Source organism: Ictidomys tridecemlineatus, chromosome 3, assembly GCF_052094955.1.
Source record: "Ictidomys tridecemlineatus isolate mIctTri1 chromosome 3, mIctTri1.hap1, whole genome shotgun sequence".
NCBI classification, from domain to species: Eukaryota; Metazoa; Chordata; class Mammalia; order Rodentia; family Sciuridae; genus Ictidomys; species Ictidomys tridecemlineatus.
Window position 1 is genome coordinate 157,024,789 of NC_135479.1, and position 23,282 is coordinate 157,048,070.

Here is a 23,282-nt window from a genome sequence, read left to right on the forward strand (position 1 = left end):
TATTTGTCAAAATAATCCAAGTCTTCATTTCACTTGCTGAGCTAAAGAGAGAAAAATGTTGTAGTTTACCTTATAAGTAGTTTTCTCCTTCAGAAGGAGCAATCTGTATTGCTTAAAATCTATTCTTATAAAGCTTTACCTTGTTATCTATGAATCAGTAGATACCTCTTGAATCTTTAAAACACAAGAGGAAGGAAGAAAACTCAGAAAATGTTTACAAAAGATGATCTTTTCTGCTGAATTAATATACAGCGATTCTAGAATCTTTACCAAAAAAAAGAAAGAAAGAAAGAACAAAAGAAAGAAAGAAAAGAAAAGAAGAAAAGAAAAGAAAAAGAAAAATGCATTGATATTAAGACTAGGAGCCGGGCTGGGGATTTGGCTCAAGCGGTAGCCGCCTGGTTTGATCCTCAGCACCACATACAAAGATATTGTATCCTCCGAAAACTAAAAAATAAATATTAAACAAACAAAAAAAGACCAGGAGCCAAGAAGGCGTTTTTTTATTGTTGCTTTTTAACCCCCTACTTTTTAGTCGTGTGATCTTGGGAAAAATCATATATGTATCTGAGTCTCAATTTTAAAATCAGTGAAAGGATTTCATACAAATAATGCGTGTTGAAGTAATTTGTAAATTCTAAAGTGCTAACTAAATCAAAACATGAAAAGATAACACTTATTAAAAGTTCTCTCTTTTTTCTTCCCAAAATAATATATTCCACAAACCAGTATATTCAAAAGAAAACCTTTTAGGAATGACAAAGCATTGGGTGTCAATAGCCCTTATGAAATGTATTCTACTGAAATATTTTTCTAGAAAATACATTACACTAACCAGACTCTAAAACAAAATTTAATTTTATAAATTATCGTGTTTGTATACTTTATAAAATTATGTAGAATGACACATTTAAATTGCTTAATAGATTAAAGTAATTATTAAGATAATTGTTATTGGCCTAGAACTCTGGAATTACTATTGTAATTAAGATCACTTGTGTAAAAACAATTTTTGGTACAGGGAGATTTTTTTTTCCCCTATCCTTTCTTCTTTCTAAATTTATCTTTGACCAGAGCTTAATAGGAATCCCAAATCAGCTGGCATGGCAGAACATACCTGAAATTCCAGTGACTCTGGAGGCTAAGGCAGGAGAACCTCAAGTTCAAGGCCAGCTTAGCAAGATTCTATCTAAAATAAAAAGTTTTTTTTAAGGTATGGCAGGACTAGAGATGTAGCTCACTGGTAGAGCAACCCTAGGTTCAATCTCCAGTATGGGAACGGGGGTGTCCAAAATCATATATATCCCAATATGTATGGAGTCAGCCCAGGCAAGGTGAGACGATTTCAGGCAAAGTAATGGTCAAACATCTCCCTGCTCTTTTGTCACAAAGGTTTAGAGTTGAGAGGAATGTGCTACCTGTCCACTGCTCCATCCTCTAGACAGTCTTTTGAGTGGAATTATCGCTATTTTTTATTGTAGTCTTCAGCAAAGTCTTATATAGTTTTCATTTTAAATGCTTCTCATATCCCATCATACACACTTGTTATGCTCGAATTCAGGACCCTCAAAAGACCACCAGAGACTGAGATTGATGTAAGCAGCAAAGAGATATTTATTGCAAGCTAGCTGTGTCCTCCGAACGCACACAGCAACTGGTGATGCTGAGAGGCCCCAAGCCCAGGGTTTGCAGCAGTTTTATACACTCTTGGGGGAAAGCAGGGACCCCATATACATCATAGCATCTCTTAGCAAATCATCACACACCCCGGGAAAATCAAACAACAACTCTAAAACATGATTAGCACATTCACTGGCAGGAACAAGTTGGGTAAGGGTGATTGACTAGTACAATAAGGGGATTCGTTTGAACTGATTTGTTTAGGCCACAAGGGGTGTAGGAGCTGGACTACATGGTTTCCCAACATGTTATCAACCACCATAAACTACTGGGAGGGTCATCTGGCATCCCAGGTATTTTTCCTGTCTCATGTTGATTAGTGGCTGATAGGGGGTTGCTATGGGTCCCCACCTAACCTGACTGAGTCAGGGACACCTGTCACAGCAGATCTCTCCTGTTATTTATAGATAAACAATAAGTAGGGTGAGTATGTGCCTAGGAGTGCTCTGTGGGTTTTTCCAAGGACAAGGGTCATGTCCCCTTCCTTGGACAGGCTTTGCTCTGGTTTTTCACACTATTTTATTAATTACATAAGAGAGGGTTTTCTCTGTAAACCCACCTTAGACAGGAACTTAAGAGTTAGCTTTTTAAATTGCAATTGTTTGACCTCCTCATACAGCAGTTTGGAAATCCATAATGAGACTTTCCCTGGACTCTTCTTACATCCTAACTTTGTTTTTCCATTGCTCTGTATGAAAGCTATTCTTATGCTACCAGGGACTCCCCTAGTTAGTTGTGAACCCCTCCTTGATACTTTTGGCCAATAATGTAGAATGTCCTATTTCCCAAAAGGCAGCTGTTTCAGCCAAATGAAATTGCAACATCTGCCTCACTTTATTTGTTATAGATGTACTTACAGTAGAAAATCCTATAAAGTAGGACTATGTGATCAGATCAAAACATCTCAGTGCTTCCAATTCTCCAAACGTAGATACTAAAGTAGGAAGTAATATATAGCCAGTAATGCTTTCCTCCCCACCCCACCAAATACCTCAAAATAAATAAAAGCAGGCTTGATGGGGATGAAAGAAAAACATACAGCATAGAGCTATAAGCTTAAACAATTATCTAGGTTTAATCCATGGAATCCCTGCAGTATTCTGAAAGTCTTGGTGGTGCCAGATGGCTGTCCTGATTAATAAGAAAATGCAGAAATCCAATGTGTCAAATTCAGGGCTATTTAACATTATTTAAATTAGCTATTTAAAGCATGCTACACCTTTCCAAGTGGGATTTGCATTAGAGAGACTGTGGGGGGTCAGGACTCAAAGACAGATCTGCATTTCATTAAATTTGAGTTACTGGTTCATTTGTGTATCCTTGAGCAAATCATTTTATCAGTAAAAAAGAGATATTAAGCCATACTAAAAGAATACATTTCCTAGTTAAAAAGAGAGCAAGATAAGTGTAAAATGATAATGTTATTATGATAATTATTGTCATTTATTCCTTTTATGTCTAACTCACTCCAGGCTTCCATTATTAATCATCATTTTCAATTGTGGACATCAGACAAGTTGCAAGGAGCATACATTCAGTGTTTTACACCACTCTGAGGACATTTCTTGCTGCCCTAGTCCATACTATCTGGGCTCTGTGGCAAAGAAGACCCACTGGAAAGATGTTGTAGAACATGAGGCAGGAGCCCAGGGGCCAGCTTCCACAGAACTCCTTTCAAATACTCTAATACAGAGAGGAGAGGACCCAGTAGTACAGGGCCAGGTGCTGGTGAGATGAGATGACATGAATCAATGCACTGAGTAGAGCCACAGCATAATGACATCTTTGTTCAGTCATCTGGACAGATTGGGGCACATATCTACTATTAAATTCATTTATTCATCTGCCCTCTATGCATATTGCATTTTATTAATGCTAAAAAAGATGCCACAAAAATTACCCTTTCTATAGGACACAGAGAAAGATAGATAAATTTAAATATAAGATCTGCAGATAAATGTGCCTAATAAGGATTCTTTAACTTCCAAAAGCTTACAAGATTTCACAAAGATATGATACCAAGAAGAGTAAAAGAAAAAGTAGGTTATCGAGACAGATGTAGTGTCACGTAATAGAACAGAGCCTTCTTCTACTGGAACCAACATGGATGTAAAACCATAATAATGAAAATATTGTGTTATTTAAGTCTAGACAAATAAGTTAGCAGCACAGAATACTGAGCAATGTCACAAATAATCAAGTAAATATACATCAAAATAGCAAGGACATACCACTTTTACCACGCAGACCAAACATTTGACAATACCGACTGTTGTCCAGAGAGGTGGGCAAAAGGAACTCTGATCCCCTGGAAGCAGAACAAGTCATAACATCCACTCTAGGAGAGCAGTTTGGCAGCATCTAGAAAAGTGGCAAATACTTGAAACTTAGGACTCAACAATTCAATTTCTAAGTATATTTATCCCACACGATTTTTTAAAGTTTTCCATTTTTTAAAATTTCTGTGTGTGGAAATGCTCAATGCATCATTTTTGTAATAGCAAAGCACTGGGAAAATATAACAGCAGTTGATCAAAGAATGGTTTTATGACAAATAGGACCAAAGAGATATAATTTTAAATAAAACATTGTGATTCACTAAGAATCACATTGTAGGAAGGAAAGGGGGGGAGTATTTACCCATTTAAAGTCTGCACAAACACCATCCTATTCCTTAATATATCAAAGTCATAACTTCCTTTAGGAGTACTTCCTGAAAAAGCCCTGTCAGAATTCCCTTGGGTTTTCAGAGAGTTAGGAGCCTCTGACATTCAAGTAGATCATGTGATACCCAGCAGGTAAGAGACAGGAAACTGCATTCATATATGTCAGTAATCTTCAAATGGTTCTTAGAAAGATATGCTGGTATGGCATATTAGAAAAGAGATTAGAGAACCTTTCCAATAAAACATAGTGACCTATCATTTTGACAAAATTTCTCCAACTTCTACTAGGTAACATTGATTTCATAAAGATCTCTTGTCAGGGAACAAATGACATATAGTAATTTATTGAGTATATTTATATGAATGAAATTGATGCACATATGTCAACACAGGAGTAGATCTACTAAACAGATCTAAGTAAAATAAATTATTGCAAACTTGTATAGGGTGATATTTGCATTAAATAAAAACAAACAAGGAGTCTGAAGTTTTAGGCTACATTAATGTACTAAAATCATGGATTGATAAGATACACACTAAATTTATCAGAAAGTTGTCTCTGAGGACTGAAAGAAGATCTCTTCGTTTATTACGGACTGGCTGAATTATCTGTTGAGACTTGGAAGTAGAGGCTATTTGCTAGATGGTGTGAGCAATCAGGCACTCAATAAGGGGAATCTTTATGAAACAAACAAAAAAAGATGAAGGGTTGGAGCAGACTATAAATCCAACTTTTGAATCCAGAGGGCTGAGAAGATTCCTGGACTTTTAGCTCTGAGAGATTTGGGATGGTGTATGGACAGCAGTAGAAACTTAATGGAGATCCCAGGTTAGAGGTGGAAAGTCTCTGGTAATGGCATAGACATCAGAGTCACCATGATGGTTAGTTCCTTGAGCAAAGTTTAGAAGCTGTGCGAGTTTCTGTGGAATATCTGTGTGACCCATGTAGTAGCACCCCCTGGCATGAAGATTGCCCACACTTCATTTGTCATATTGATAGTTCTTTAAAATTTATATCACATTGTTTGGCTTCAGCATACAAGGCTGATTCAGATCCTGGGGGAAAGCTAGATACAAGACAACCTAAGTCCCAGAAATGATCTGGACAGTCAAGTTTTTGTTCTCCATGATGCCAAGTGAAGAGAGACAGAGAAAAATTGAGAATGTCAATTTGTAGAGGTGTAACCAGAAACTAAGGAAAGTAAAACTGAAGGTTTGGTATGAGCTAAAATAATGTCTAAGTTCATAGGATCTAGTCTGATTTACATAAAACATCTCAAAGACAATGAAAAGGATTAGAATCTGATAACCCAAAAGGGTGTGACGTACATTTTTCATTAAAACATTGTTTTCCTTTAAACTCATCTCCAATTTTGATTAAAGATCATTAAAGTAATACTACTGTTTTAAACTATTTTCCATTACAATGTTTTCAGTTTTATATTATTACAAAAAGAATAGATTCTACAAGCAGCAATAAGTGTTGGTGAGGATATGGGGGAAATGGCACACTCATATATTGCTGGTGGGACTGCAATTGAGTGCAAGCACTATGAAAGCAGTATGAAGATTCTGCAGAAAACTTGGAACAGATCCACCTGACCCAGTCATCCTACTCCTATGTTTATACCCAAAGGACTTAAAATTAGCATACTACAGTGATGCAGCCATATTAGTGTTTATAGCAACTCAATTTGCTATAGCTAAACTATGGAACCAACCTAGGTACCATTCAACAGATGAATGTATAAAGAAATTGTGGTATAAATGCACAATGGAATATTATTCAACCTTAAAGAAGAATGAAATTATGGCATTTGTAGATAAATGGATGGAACTGGAGAATGTTATGTTAAGCTAAATAAGCCAATCCCAAAGAATCAAAGGCCAAATATTTTCTCTAATATGCAGATGCTAATTCACAATGAGTGAGAAGAATAAGGTATTTTGGACTAGACAGAGGGGAGTAAATAGAGGGAAAGGCATATGGGAGTAGAGAGGAGAGTAAATGAATCGGGCATTATTACCCTACATGCATCTATGAATACATGAACTCTAACTCTACATCTTATACAACCAGATGGATGAGAAATTATACTCTATGTATAATGTGTCAAAATGCATTCTACTTTTGTGTATAACTAATTAGAAGAAATAAAAAAATTTTATAGAAAGTGAAAAAAAAGGATATATTCTTACTGAATCTATTCCAATGACTCTATTGCCATAAAAATAAGATTCTCAATAACAATTTTCAGGGTTGGGAATGTAGCTCAATGGTAAAGCAATTATCTAGTATGTGTGAGTCTTTGGGCTCAATCCTCACTATTATTAATAAAAGAAAGTCTGATTTGGAGGAGGGGCCATCAGGAAGAAAGAGACCAATTTTTGTTCACAAAAGTATAATTTACTAGATTGTTATGGGTCATAGGTAGCTTAAGGGGAAAAAAAGTGCTTTTTATCCAGAAAAGTAGAACATTAAAGATCCAGTAATACTTTGAACAGCAGCCATTAAAATTTATATCATCCATGGAATTAATTTTCTTCTACTTGATATTGGGTTAGCAGTGGTCAAGGATTGTTTATATTCCTCCAAAACTCACATGCAGAGAACCTAATCCCCAATATGATGGATGACATGTGGGGAGATGCATTCTTTGGGAGGTGATTAGGTCATGAGAGTGGAGCCTTCATGATGAGATTAGAGCCCTTATAAAAAGATATTAAACATTCTCTCCCCCATTCCTTCCTTCCCCCTAATGTGTGTGAACTATCTCTGCCATTGGAGAATACTGTGAAGAGATAACCATCTACAAACAAGGAAGAGCACTCTAATCAGAAAATGTTATCAGTTGGCACCTTTATCTCTATAGCCTGAAGAACTATAGGAAATAAATATTTTTATGTAAGCTACCAAATCTCAGGTAATTTGTTACAGCACCCCAGACTGACTAACATAGCAGCTTAACAAACTCATCAGCCTTTTTATTAGCATTTGCAAAAAGAGAGATGTTAAACTAATTTATTTTATATACTACATTGTAGGAAAAGCATAGTCAAAGGAGAAATAATATTATTTCTTATATTAAAGCTTCTAGATATTTGTCCATGCCTTTATTATCCATAATATAACCTCATATAATATTATCAGTTGTACTTATAGTAATTATTTAAAGTGTTGTATGTCACAAAACAACCAAATTTTTTTGTCAATTGTGTTAAAGTAGGAGCATGCCTTTGGAAATTATATTTTGCCCCTGGTTCCTTGCTCTCTGTCTCACTGCTTTTGGCTGCCACAGCTGAGCAGTTTTTATTCTGCTATTCCCTCCTGCCATGTTGTTCTACCTCACCTCAGGCCCAGAACAATGGAGTCAGCCAGCCATGGACTGAGACCTCTAAAACTGTAAGTCCAAAATAAATTTTCCCTCCTCAAAGTTGTTTTTGTCATGTGTTTTGATTATGGTGAGAAAAAGCTGATTTACACACAGACCAAGTACATGTGTTCACTATTAGTCATGGACAGAGCCTTATAACTGTGAAGCTAAATATGCCTTTCTTCTTTACAAGTGTATGATCTCAGGTATTTTATTATAGCTTACTGACATTGTTATGGATTGAGCTAGCATTAGAGTTATATGTATCCAAATCTACTATGAAAACAGCATTTTTAAAATCAAATTGTAAATTTAGACAGCTAGAATTTCAATGGATTTTACTTCAATCTATAAATATTAAGCTACATGTCAATGTATGTTCCAAGTTGATTTTTTAAATATATACTTCCACTTAAAGTGGCATACATGGTAGTTTTGGCTTCTGTATGAGAACATGGTGCTAACAGCTGCTGAAGTCAGATCTAAAGCTCATGAGGGGAGGGCTAGAAGATTCTAACAGACCTGTGTCTGGATTCCAACAACAATAAGCTAGAGACATTTTGCAATAACTCAACTCCAGATTTCTTCTAATGTGATGTAATTCTTGTCTTATTTATTTCACTTTTAATTGTGTATTCTGTTATTTGCAGACAATAGCATTACTAAATGATATGATGAATATGTAATTTTTTTTCTTGGAATATAGGATGTCCTACTGATTCAACAATCATCCAAAAGATTTTTTTAATTTTTTTAATTCTAATTTGTTATATATGACAGCAGAATGCATTACAATTCCTAAAATACCTATTACACATACAGAGCACAATTTTTCACATCTCTAGTTTTATACAAAGTATATTCACACCATTCGTGTCTTCATACATGTTCTTTGGATAATGGTGTCCATCTCATTCCACCGTCATTTCTAACCCCATACTCCATCCCTTTCCCTCCCACCCCTTAGCCCTATCGAGAGTTCATCTATTCCTCCCAACCTCCCCCTTCCTACCCCACTATGAATCAGCCTCCTTATATCAGAGAAAATATTCAGCATTTGGTTTTTTGGGGGATTGCCTAACTTCACTTAGCATTATCTTCTCCAACTCCTTCCATTAAAAAAAAAAAAGTGGTTAATAACACTTCACACACATTCGTAAAAAAAATGTTTAGCCAAGTATGAATAGAAACTTCTTAAAGGTGTCTCCTAGAAGAACATCCTTAGGAAAGATTAGGACTATTCTTATTTCAGTTGAAAGAAAACAGGAATAGCTACTCTCACTGGTACTTATCATCCCAGAGATCCTCGCCATACAGTTAACACACACACACATACACACACACACATACACACACACACATACACACACACACACACACACACACACACACACACTGAAAGTGCCAATATTAGAAATAAACAGGCTAAACTCTCATTTGCAGATAAATTGAGAAAATTTAAAAACTCTTAAAATTCTGGAATAACTGCTAAGAGATGTGAACCACAGGTCCTGCAAACTTAAACCCCACATGTATGGCATATACTTGTCTTGGAGTTGTTTTGATTTCTACAAATATAGACTGCCTACCATATGTCAGTTACTGTGCTAGAACTTGGAGATTCAAGTTAGGACATGTGGACAGACCCTAACAGAATTAATGTCTATCATTAGGAACTAATCAAATTTTATACTAATATCAATCACAGGGTATAATAAATCCTCCCAATGAATATACAGTAATCTTTAGGGGAATGTAATTTAATCTGGGGGACTAAAAAAAATACCCTATATAAAATATTTAAAGAATGATGCAGACATTCAAAAATGTTGTAGATGATGATGTAGATGAAATGATGTAGATGAAAGAGGAGAAAATGTTTCCAAAAGAAAAATAGTACTTGCAATGGAACCTGGAGGGACCAGAGACCGTAAGAGAAACCAAACCCAAGACAGTGAGTGCTGTGGAGAGACGTTTCTCCCTGAGAGGTATTTATGGTCCTGCATCAGCTATTTTGCTGGACTGTATTCCCAAGGATGTTAGACTAGAAACAATCTTGGAAAATCAAGATAGAGTGTTCCTTTGGGGTGAAGGGCAGATTTATTTTTTTATTAGGACAGGAAAGAGAACATCCTCCTCCAAGGCAAAATTTGGACAAATTTGCTAGCAGCCTACCAATTAAGATAACCCCAAAGCTGTAACACAGATCCACTGTGTGCACAACCAACCCCCAGGGCCTCTCTGCTCATCACCCTTGTGGAACATGGGGGTCAAGAGAACCAACATGAGCATAAATCTGCCTGCTCAGCTCTGCAATGATATCCTCTTTTCTGACCCAGGAGTTAGGAACTTTAGTGACTCTATTGTTAGCTTTTAAGTAGCATAAAATCTCAGCCCCTCCAGTTTGTGACAAGTGTGGACAAAACCAAGATAGCTTTGGAGAGGATTTTAAAATATGACTGTTGAAAGGAACTTATGAGACATGGCCAGGAATTAACCACTCCAACTGAACTCTGGAAAACTGGAAAAGCCACAAACCAACCAAGGCAGTGTTATTCATACCAACTGAATATCAGATTTAGCCTTGGATATTTTCTTTTTTTTTTTTTTTAATTTCAAGAAAAATACAAAATCAAAATGAGTTTAGTCAGGGAGTCATGCTAACAGCTCTGAGTTTTTTTGTTTTGTTTTAAAGGTGACAACTAGCTGCAATTTGCAATCATGGACTGAATTCTGAGAGAACAATTATTGTGCCATAAAGTAATTAGTAGGAAAATGGGAAAATGTGATCACAATCTGTAGATTTCATAATAGTATTAGATTAATCTGTGATTTTTATTATCATAACATGATCATGGAAAATAATTGCTCATTTTTTAAGAAATATACATGGAGGTGCTTAGAGGTAAAGAAGTATCAAGTTTACAATATACTCTCAAACTATTCCATGGGAAATGTGTGAATGAAATAAGGGAAGAGGAAAAAGGAAAGAAAAACGGGGAGAGGGAAGAGGGGGAGGAAGGGAAGGATGGAGGGACAGAAAAAAAGAATGATAACCAGTGTGGTAAAATAGTAACAGAAAATCAAGGTGAAGGGTATGTGGAACTTCTTTATTTTTGAAACTTTGCTATAAATCTAAAATCATTTCAAAATAAAATCCTAAAAGAAGAAAGTTAGTTTGTTTGCAATTTGGGGGAGTCATTTAAAAGGAATCATATAGAAACCGAGCAAAACAGGTCTAATTAACAAATTTATCTAATTTACATATACAAATCAAGTTCATAATTATCTAATCTTCTTAACTTCTACATTACCACTATAAGATAGGAGGTAGTCATTTACTTTAATTGATCTTTTATTATTGACATTTTATAATCAGATTTATATTATCAGTATATTCCACAATACTTTCTAGCAATTTTCCAGGCTTATATCTGAAAGGGATAAAAATTTCCCTTGTCCCTCTAAATTTGCATTGGTGAGTATTTTCCAGAATTTCATATTTCTGAAAATCTATTATGCCTTGTCATTTAAACTGTCCTGGCCTTTTCGGCATAAAGCCATGATTCTTTTATTTCACACTCATGACCCAACCCAATTCCCACATTCTGTGATAGTCTTGTGTGCCTCTCCATTGCTTTGCTTTGTGCAGCTCTGAAATTAACAAAATTTATGCCTGTTAGCTTGCCCAGTATAGTCCCATCTGTAGGCTTAATGAGCAACCATTGCTGGGTAAGATGATAATTATTAAATAATAAGGTAGTGAATGAAGAGTCTCTTTCTTTCTCTCCCCCCACCCCCGTGTGTATGGAGGGGAGGGAGTGAGGGGAGAGAGAGAACCACAAATACAGGAAAATAAAAGTTAATTCTAAACTTTGGAAAAGTTAGAAGAGGTAAGATAATCTCCATAACATCCTCTATGTACTTCCGTAATGCTGTTGAATTAGGCTATTTGTGGTGATTCTACTGGCAAAAATAAAATAATAAATATCAGATCTTCACCTCTCCTAGAACTATGGGGCAGCCTCATACATGGTGATCCACAACAACAAAAAATTGCATCAGCCACCTATTTGTAACTAGATTGCAGCATATTGAAAACTGAGCTGGTGGTAGGAGTTCTCAGAGGCAGAAAGCCTGGCTGGCCCTCTGGACCTTAATGGAGGTTGTAGAGACACCAAAGAAGCCTGAGTTTCAGCTCACCTTCAAAAATCCAAGAAACAGGTATGAGTGAGGTTTTTCTTTGAAAAACTCGAGCTAATTCTCAACTTCACTAGGATTTTCTCCTATAGAAATGGTATTATGGAACAAACATGCAACTGAAAAGAGCAAAACAGGAAGCTGTGAAGTCCAGAAGTCTAGGTTTCCCGTTTCCTACACGGTCCCTGAGACTCATTTACAGATGAGGCACTTATCATAACTGAGTAGCAAGTCGACCTCAGGATGTTAGAAAAACCAAAGAAAGAATTAGACAAAGACCAAATGTATGTTTGGTAAGGCATTTAACATAATCAGATAATAGTACCACCTGCTATTTCAATCACAAAACCAGACCGTGTTTTATAGATGACATTATGGCAGCAGTTATCAGTGTTATCAGTGAAGCAAATGTTGCACTATAGAATCTGCAGCTGAGGGGCAGAAGCAGGAAATGACAAACCACCAAGCTCAGCAGAACAAGTATAATTAAAATGGATGTTACATGGACTGCATAGAGAGAGAGGGATAAAATAGGTGACCTTTTGCTTTACCCTCAGCACTATTATTTCTGAGTCTGTGGAACAGGTGGCTTCTCAGAAATAAACCTGACTTGATACATTAAAATCTGACCTCTAGCTAACATGCACCTCTCTGGAGTCAAGTCCATGTCTAAAGGTAATGCTCAAGATAAGTTAATATCTGAGAAGTCCAAGTGTTCATTATTCTAAGTGGCTACTTCTAGTACACTAGTAGACTATTCATGGTTTAAAAAAAATTGTCAGCATCTGACAGCTATTGGGCACTTAGCAAAATAATAAATAAGTCTTTTCACAAGCAAGAGGAAAATGACTGCATATTCTCTGATTTACTTTAATAGTTAAATATTTTAGCTAAGAGCCTGTGTCTAACAAGATAACAGAGAACCCCTTAATACAATTCTGTTTTATGATATAAGTCCAGAAATACAAATTTTATTCCAGAAATTATTTTACTTTTGTACCTTCCTATTTCCAGTGATGGGAAGGGAATATGTCCCCAAGCTTCTTAATCTTTTACCCCAGTGTTGTCTCATGGACACCTTCTGGCCAAAGGTAGAAGAAACTCACTCAGGATTAATTCTCTTGTCCCCCTTCAACACTCTATTAACCATTGACCCTCTGACTTTTTGGTTTTTCTGCTTGAACCAAGAAGAAAATTGAGTTGCAGTTGCCAGTGGCTAGGATTTCAAAAGGGTTATCACTTGTTTTCTCTTTAAATTTAGGGCCAGCACTGATAAGAATAGCAGGTGTGGTAAACTCACAGGTAATCCCTCTTCCTAACCCAGCTTGCTAGAGTTTCAGAGTCTAAACACATTTGTGCAGAAAATCCCACAGTAAGCAGAAACGCTAGTAACAATAAACAGAGATTTCCCATTTGTGCATTCACTAAATAATTACAAACCAAATTTTAAGTTGCAGATCATTGATCTTTGTTTTCAGGGAAATTACCATTTATCAAAGGAGTTCTCTGCCTCTTTCTCTGTTTAGATCTTTTTAAATACTGAGTTTTGTTTTTTATTCTTCTTTCCTCCATTTGTTGCATAAGTATTTAAACCTCCTGGTCTTACAGATGTAGTGCCTCCAAACTGAGCAGTCCCAGTCCGCAGGCTGCTCTCTATTAATGTCATGTTCTTGGAGGTTCCCCTGCTATTCTGTCCCCCATGCCCACCTTCCCAGTTTAGGCTGGTCCCCCTGCTATTCTTCCCCCCATGCCCACCTTCCCAGTTTAGGCTGGTTCCCCTACTATTCTGTCCCCCATGCCCACCTTCCCAGTTTAGGCTGGTTCCCCTGCTATTCTTCCCCCCATGCCCACCTTCCCAGTTGAGGCTGATTTTCTACAAACCTGGACCAGCGATTCCAACTCCGATGGACATGTAGATTTACATGTATGACACCTTGGGGAGCACAGATTGAGAATACAAGAAGTCAGTGGGAGAAATTTTGCTAAGGATGTGCTAATGGTTTTCCCTCCTTTTTCCTTCTGTTTCCACAACAATGCTATGATGTAAAGATCTTATTTGAAGATGAGTAAAACTGAAGTTCAGAAAGATGGGGATATAACTCACTGGTAGAGTGCCTGGGTTTGATCTCTAGTACTGGGGGAAAAACAAATATGAAGCTCACAAAAAGTAAGTAACTTGTCCCAGGTCACATAACTCAAGGACAAATGAAATTTCCAGATGTCAAACTGCATACTTTTCCTACCTGACCAACATGTTAATTTGCTCCATAGAAGTGAGGACATTTCCTTTTGATGGTTGAGTCACAAATTTAAACCTGTTAGGCCACAAATCTAAATCTGGAAGATGTTTCTGATGAACTGAGAACCACTAACTATACTATTTACTCTCAAATCTAGATGACTTCACTCCTCCCTACCATGTGAGAATCAAGCATTTATCAATTTTATCCTCCTCTTTAGACTAGATGTCCCTTGAGGAAAAAGCTTATTTTTAAAGTATAATAGCTTTCTTGACCTTCAAACATAGCCCAGCTCAGGATTGCAGATAGTTCAGTGGATATTAAGAATGTCCAGGCTGGGTGTGGTGGTGCATGCCTGTAATCCCAGCAGCTCAGGAGGCTGAGGGAGGAGGATTGTGAACTCAAAGCCAGCCTCAGCAAAAAGCGAGGCGCTAAGCAACTCAGTGAGACCCTGTCTTTAAATAAAATACAAAAATAGGGCTGGGGATGTGGCTCAATGGTTGAGTGCCCCCGAGTTCAATCCCCAGTAACTCCCCCCAAAAAAAGAATGTCGAGTGCTCATGTAGACCACCCTATATATGTACCCCCACTAGGCATAGAGATCATGTTTTCACTTTGATTTCTACTATAATTTCAGATAAACATATACTAATTTTTAATTGTTCTATAATTAGCAGTGGATTCCTAATTCTTCAATTTTCTCTTCCCTGGTTTCTTTGTCAAATAGTTAATGATGTGTAAAATAAGCAGAGGTACATTTACAGTTGGCTTCTGTTGCATCCCCTTAGCTAATTCGTTCAGCAAACTAAAGATAGGCTTGAAAAAAAAATCCTCCAATTGACTTTAGCATATGAATTTTCTTATATCAGTTTTCATAAATCAGGGTGCTCCTGAGGTATAGATAAACTTCAGTTCCCAAAAAGGACCTCTTATCTTATGAGCACAGAACTTGATGGAAAATGAAAGAAAATGCAAAGCTCAAGTTCCCATAAAGTCTAAGAACAAACACTCCAGAAATTAAAATCTGTTTTACCAGGCTTTTCCACTCAAATGGCCACGCTAGAAAAGTAACATCAAAAAATCATATCTACTTGATACAGTTGGCTTAGAACAAAGCAAGTTAAATAGGAAGAGAAAGTGCTTTGACACCTTGACAACGGCATCCGGCATGTCATATGAGCCAGAAAAGTAAAAGAGAAATATTATTATGACGGAAGGTGATAATCAAACAACGACTTTTCTTCATTTAAAGCTGTCATAGTGGATGAAATCGGAAGGGTTTGGAGTTTGATCTTCTTTCCCCCTTCCTAAATGAAAAAGCAAACCTGTTTAGTAAAAGCCTAATTTACTGGAGCACATTTTACTCTTACGCAACTTCCAGAAAATTGAAAAAGCATTTGTCATCCCAGTTTCCCACAGTGTTCATTATTGAGCTGTTTCTCTTTTGCTGTGCTGTAGCAAACGTGTTTAAAGTATTGACATTTACATTTTGATTGTAAGTCAGATGGGCAGCCTCGTACTGTTAGCTCAACTGGTTGTCATTGTTATTGTTGTTGTTTTTCCAGCTTTCAATATTTATTTAAACTTGTGCCTGTCAGAGTGCTTCAGATGAAAGCATCCTGTCAGTTCTGTTTTCATACCTTCTAATTCTACATAGAATGTATCTAAAAGAATGAATGAACACTCCTTAGAGCTTCATATTTGTAAATGCATATTTTCAAGAAAAAATTGAATCCAACAGCATTCTGAATACCTAAGGCAAAGGAAAGAGAACAATATGGAGGCCTGATTTTTTAAAAGAAAATATTCTTGTCTCTGTGATCTTTACAGAGCTGTTTCATTAGATATTGGCAATTATGACCAAAGAAATACAGAAAATACAGTACACAGAAAGGGGGTACACAATTATTGCTTCTTCTTAGCTTCCCATCTGCAAATCTTTCTGAATTCTACTTCTATTCTGCCAACTTATCCCAAAACCAAATTTTCCTTGTCAAAAGTCATTTCTTATTAAAATACCTAGAAAGCATCTTCCAGTAGATATCTTCTGCCAATTCACTTATTAATAGTCATATTTTCTTCAGAAGTCACAGTAATGAAAGTAAATAGAACAAATGGGGCAAATATGTGTATATATATTCACATACACAAAGAGCTTGAAACCTTCAATTATTTATGTACTTCGAAACAGAAAAGTTAGACATAAAATAAAGTAGTATGGAACATCTCGAGTAGCCAGGCAGAGAGTAAGTACCCACTCTGAAGGTTGCATTCAGTGGCTAATTATGTATGACCCCATTGCTACAACTCAGGTTACACACCTGTGAAATACAGTTGAGTACTTTATTGGATGCTGTATTTATAAAGAAATCGGAGATCTCAGGATGAAATCTGTTGACAAGGGCTACAAATGTTATTGATGGGCTTCTCCATTACCAAACCCATTTCCAAATCCCCCATAACCTCCAGGGATGCATTTCCTGTTTCTCCCTAACATTAGTAAATTAGGGGACTTGTCAGTTAAGAACAGCAGACATGAATCAGACCCTGAAACTCGATGGTGCACTCTGTTTTTTTTTTTTTTTATTTCTTAGCCTATGTTCTACATTCAACCTGTTTCTTCCTTCCAATTTTATACCATTATCTCTGGATCAAGATTACATCTTTGACTTTTCTCAGCAAGGGCTATTTTCCAAACTGTGTGCTATTGTAGAGGTTAACAGATTGTTCTTCCCTAATGGCTCAAGAAGTCTTTGTCTTCAGAGAGCTGAGTGTTAGTCTGAGCACATCTAGCCATTGTCCTTTCTAAGAATTTCATCAGATGCTCATGCAAAGGAGAACTAAATGAGCAGCTCCAGTAACCCACCGGAGCTTGTGCCCTGATATGGATTTTTTTTTTTGCTTTGTTATGATAGGGATTGAACCAATGGGTTTTGCCCATGTTAACCATGCATGTTACTACTAAGCTACATCCCCAACCCTGACTTTGATTTCTTTAGTGGATGATAATAAAATGGAAATCTAACGTAACTGGAGAATAAACTCAGGTGCTCTTGATCTTAGGAAGGTGGTAAAATAGCATGAGTTACTGTCCCATTGGCCTCCATCAACCCTAAAGAAACTAAAAAAGGAAACCAAAGTAGAGAAAAGAAGAATGAGCAAAATTCCTTCAGAAGCCTAGGGAGAGCAAAGATTGTCTAAATTGTGGAGTGGAAGCATAGGGAGGGGAAGAGGATGGTGTGATTGCAGCCCTGCAACAGAAAGAACTAAGAAGTAAGAGTAGAAGAGAATTTGGGGGAAAGTTTAAGTTTTGTTCTTGCCTCTCCCTGGTTTTGCCTTAGAATGTCCATTGCCTATTTTTCCCCCTTAAGGATTAGAAAGAATGCCTCAAGTTGCAGATTGCTTGTTGGTGAGCAAAATCAGGTGAGCAAAGCTCTGTAGATTGCATGCTTATTGAAATTAGTTACTGAATAATCAGCTGCCCTCAATCTGGTGACAGTCTGGAATACCTACTTGGTCAAAAGGAACATCAGCTTAGCAGTTCTGCCCAAGAGTTAGAATCTTAATGAAATTCTTGCACAACTATGAGGGGGTTTGCATAAGGACTTTCAATTATTCTATTCACCATTGTTTGTGGCGGTGGGAAATGGGAAACAATTTGGTTGTCCCTCACTGGAAAACATGTACTGAAGAAAAGTGAATGTTTTATGTGGTGGCCCAGGGCTCCCACAAGCAAGTTTTCCAAGGAGGAGGCAAAAGCTGCTAAATCTCTTAAAATATTAAGCCAGGCCAAATGTGATGGTGCACCCCTATCATCACACAATTTGAGTGGCTTAGGCAGGAGCATCACAAGTTTGAAGCCAGCCTGGGCAATCTAGCAAGATCCTGTCTCAAAATGAAAATGGGAAAGGCTAGGGATATAGAGTTTAGTGGTAGCCTCCTTGGATCCATTGACAGTACAGAAAAAAGAATAATTGAGAGAAAGAGAGAGAGAGAGAGAGAGAGAGAGAGAGAGAGAGAGAGAGAGAGAGAGAGAAAGAAAGTAGATAATGCTTTTACCTCTAAGCCATTTGAGAGTCAATTGGAGACATGAAGTCCCCTTACTCCTCATGAATTCAGCATAATTCCTAAAAACAAAGACATTCTGTAAGTCAGCTTTTTCGATACTGTGATTAAAATTAATTACCATAGCAAAAAAGCTGACCAGAACAATTTTAGGAGGAAATGCTTATTTAGGGACTCATGGTTTCAGAGGTTCATCAATCCATAGACACCAGACTCCATTCTTTGAGGCTCAAGGTGAGTCTGAACATCATGGCAGAAGAGTGTATCAGAGGGAAGTAGCTCACATGATGATCAGAGAGCAGAGAGAGAAACAGACTCCACTCTCCAGATACAAAGTACATACCCCATAGCCACACCCCCAATGAACCACTTCCTCCAGCCACACCCCAGCTGCCTCCAGTTCCCACTCAGTTAATCCCATCAGGGATTAATTCACTGATTAGGTTAAGGCTATAACCCAACCATTTCTCCTCCAAACCTTCTTGCATTATCTCACACATGAGCATCTGGGGGACACCTCACATCCAAACTATTGTCTCAATAGAAATATCAAAACCAGGAAGTTAACATTAATGTAGTTTTATTATCTAATCTATAAATCTTATTCAATTTTTCACAATTAGATGGGTACAGTGGTGCACACCCACCTATTGAGGCTGAGGCAGGAGGATCCCTTGAACCCAGCTGTTTGATGACAGACACATAACAAGACCCCATTTAAAAAAAAAATAACTTTGTCCTTCTAAAATCTAATAGATGGATGATCCCCAAATTAAAATGATTTGACTTACAATTTTTCAACTTTATTATATTGCCCATATAACCATTTTGTTTTTTACTTTCCATAGATTATTTAATAAATTATATGAGATAATCCATACTTTAGTATAAATAGGCTTTGTGTTAGATGATTTTTGCCCAACCATAGGCAAATGTAAGTATGCTGAGCGTATTTAAGACAAGGCTAAGCTATGATGCTCAGTAGCTTAGTTGTATTAAATGCACTTTCAACATATAATATTTATATAATATTTCAATGTACAATGAGTTTAACAGGATTCATTTCTATTATTAATCAAGAGATATCTGAATATCTGAATATTATGTTACACATGCCATAAAAATATCTCTGTGTGTGTGAGTGTGTGTGTGTGTGTATTCACAAATACATACACTTAGAGGATTTTTTTTTTCCTGGAGCAGGGCTCAATTCAGGATCACAGTTGCATTTTATAGTCCTGTCTCTTTAGTCTCCTCATTTTATCTTAATGGTTTCCCAGTCTTTCTTTGTCTCCTAAGACCTTGACAGATTTTTAATAACACAGGCCAATACTTATATAGAATACCTCTTAGCTTGTCACACTTCCTTCATTATTAAGTTCAGATTAGACAATTCTAACAGGAATAATTAGACAGAAGCAATGTTACCTCCTTCTCAGTGCTCCCTAATAGAAGGCACACACTGTTTGCCCCATTACTGACAATATAAGCTTTAATCACTACGTTCAACATGGTGTCTACGAGGTTCATAGCAGCAATATTAGACATGATTCTGATGTGAGAGAGCAGATAGGGTAATGAATGAAACAGAAAAATTCTATTTTGTTTTTTTAAACATTGGAATCATAGAAATTTTAATTCTGGCCTGTAAAGTTTTATGAAATTCTTTAAAAATTGATCATATTCTGATTGTTCTAGAAATATGTTAACAAAATGGTGCATTTTTTTCTTTCATTCATTTATGTATTTATCAAATATACATTTATGTGCATATGAAGTTACAAGTTGCTGGCTATATGCCAGTCACTGTACTGAGGATTTCAATTTTTCAGTCTCATTCCTATTCCTGATTCCAGATGAGTGTCTATGGGAGCAAGAAATGGCCTCTGCCTTCAGAAACTCACTCATCCTGAATTCACCAACCTTGAGAAATTATTTTTACAGATGCTTCAGCATATAGACCAAAATGCATCTGCCTCTCCTACCTGAAATTGTCATTAGTTAATTCATTCGGTCATATTGTGTTCTCCTAATGATCCCACAATATCAGCAGCCCAGATTGTTTTGTTTTACCATTTCATTAAATTCTTAGGAAAATATATACAGGGCATGTTTAGTGCAGATATCTATTTAGACTCAGATGAATAATTAAGGGTGGCCCAAATCTGGACACCTCCTACATGATAACTACAAAAGCAAAGTGACTCATCTGGACCCAACAATAGAACTGAAACCAAAAAACTACTTTCCTTTCACATGATTTGTTTCTCCTGGTAAATCTTAGTTCACCACAGAACAATAACATAAGAAAGTACTAATAACACAATACTAATAACATAAGAAAACTCGAGTAAAACAAGCTCCCTGCCACTGGAGATTCCATGATGAAACAATATGACCATGGATGTGGCAAAAATTACTTGTTCATCTCCCTTAAAAAATTTTGCCAAGTGCATTCTGTGTGGTAGGTTCAGCCAGTACATACATGAAGAAGACATAATCTCAAATCTCAAGATATTTATGTTCTCATAATATGTATAACAAGAATGGGCTGGGGGTATAACTCAGTTGTTAAAGTGTGTGTGTGGCACATACAAGGCCCTGTGTTCAGTTCCCAACACCTAAAAAAACAAACAACAACAACAACAACAACAACAACAACAAAAACTCTCTGTTTGCTGGGGATATAGCTTAGTTGGTAGAGTGCTTTCCTCACATGCACAAGGTGCTGGGATCTGGGTTCAATCCCCAGCACCACAAAAATAGAAGAGAAAAAAAAAACATATATATATATATATATATATATATATATATATATATAAAACAAGAAATTTAACATTTTTACATAGTTATATGTTTCATGAATTTGTTTTTTCAAACCCAAGTAGTCAATTTGTGAATAATTCTCTTTTCTGAGTAATAAAGGGCTGAATTTTAAAATATAGATTCATCTTATTTTCTGACACCTACCTACAATGTGCGGAATAGAAACTCTTGATTTTAAAATTATTCTGAAGCCTTATATCTTAAACCCTATTCAAGTGATCAGAATGCTTTTCATGAGAGAACAAATAGGATAAGATGTTTCATTAGCATTATTAGCCATAGAAATACATAATAAAACCTAGAAATACGTCTGTGGAAACATGAATTTGAAACAATTCTTCTCAAATATTGAAAATGAAACCAATTCATAAAAGTCGAAAAGAGTCAAGTCCACTAGTCCCCTTGGGCATGGTTTTGTTTTCCATGGTGTCAGCTTCCTGTGCTGACTTGCCATCCAAAAATAATAAAGATATTTTAAGAAACAGAGTGGCCACATTCACAAAACTTTTTTTTACAGCATATTGATATAATTATTCTATTTTATTATCAGTCAGGTTGCTAATTTCTTATTGTGCCTAGTTTATAAAGTATGCTTTATCTGATGTGCATAAGTACAGGGGAAAAAATGGTATGTGTAGGATTTGGTGCTATCCATGGTTTCATGCGTCCACCGTGTGGTTATGAAATGTAAGGATGAAATATTATAATTATCTGTACCAAAGGCCCCAAAGGATATTGATTTTACTAGGCTTTATATGGCATTCACAGAAAAAGGTAGGCTCAAGGATCTTTAGAACTCAGTTCTCATGCCTGATCTTGCAAATCTCAGCCATAAACCCTGCATTAAATTTCAAACTGAAGAAAGACCAAACACTGAGATTCAGTGAAGGAAGGGAAGCCAGAAGCAGGAGACCAATGCTGCCACATGAGCTTTGGAGGAGAAGGGAGTCCAGATAACAATGACCAGAAAAATGTGTTTGCTTTTTTAGCCTTCATCTCTCTACTAACAGAGGTTCAGCTCAAACTGAGATACTTTGGAAATATAAATTATGAAGTAGAAATATAGTTTATAGGGAAGCTTAATTGCTGGATAATTTGTTATTATATATGGTATCCAAGAGGGATGCACTAAGTACCACCATGAATATTGACTAATTTTCAAACTGCTATTTCATTTAGTATAAATTTCAGTGTCACTCAGTATATTCTAGCATGAGAGTAATTAATTAGTTAACTGTGGAGGTATTCATGTAAAAATATTTATTTTCTCTCAATAAATACTACATTGGAATTAGTCCATCGTATCAGAAAATTCCTCCCAATTCTAATTAAAGCATATTAAGTATGCACAAATTAATATTGGCATGATAAATGACAAATAAATTAATAACTATCGACCATTAATTATAGGAAGAGACAACAGAAAAATTGAAAAAGATTAAAACACAGTTTGGGAAGAGGCCGTCCCCACCTTGTTTACTCAACCAGAGGGAGCTGGACGGCTTTTTCATGCTTTTGAGAATCACATAATTTTATTCCACCCAAATACTCAGCAGTTCTCAGTCTTTAGCTGCCTTTTGTTTCTTCCCTACTTGATTTTCCTTTATCCTTTTGAAATTGAACCTTGAGACATAACTGAAGTCTGGAAAGAACCCTTCAAAAACTATAAAAATAATAATAATAATTAAAGTTCTAAGACTAAAAAGAACCTCCAGTAAGAAGTATTTACCACTGTTAAAAATGTGTTCACCACAAATGGCATTAAACACACACACATACAAAAAAAAAAAAAAACTACCTAGAAAAGTTGTCTTGATAGTAGAGCAGTCCTGGGGATAAGCAGAGCAGAGAAAGTGAATATCGAAAAATAAAATAAGGATTCACACTTAAATTTCACAAGGTGGAAAACAGGAAATAATAACAGTAAAGATTCCCAGCAGGAGCTTCAAAGACCATTTGCATTTGGCTTGCTGCAGTCTCCACACACACAAAGTCCCATGCAGTATCCTAAAATATGCTAATCCAAAAAATAACTTATTTACTTGTAATCAGTTAAAAGCACACACATTTCTGAAATCACCCTTTATTTGGAAAATTTTCTCACCTGCAAGGGTGTGATTGTGTTGAAGCACCCACACTGAGGGTAACTTTAGAGTAGGAATTAGTGTAAATCTCAAAGTCCAAGAAAGAGATGCTTTTAAGCCCCAAATTCAATTCCCTAATTGCATTTT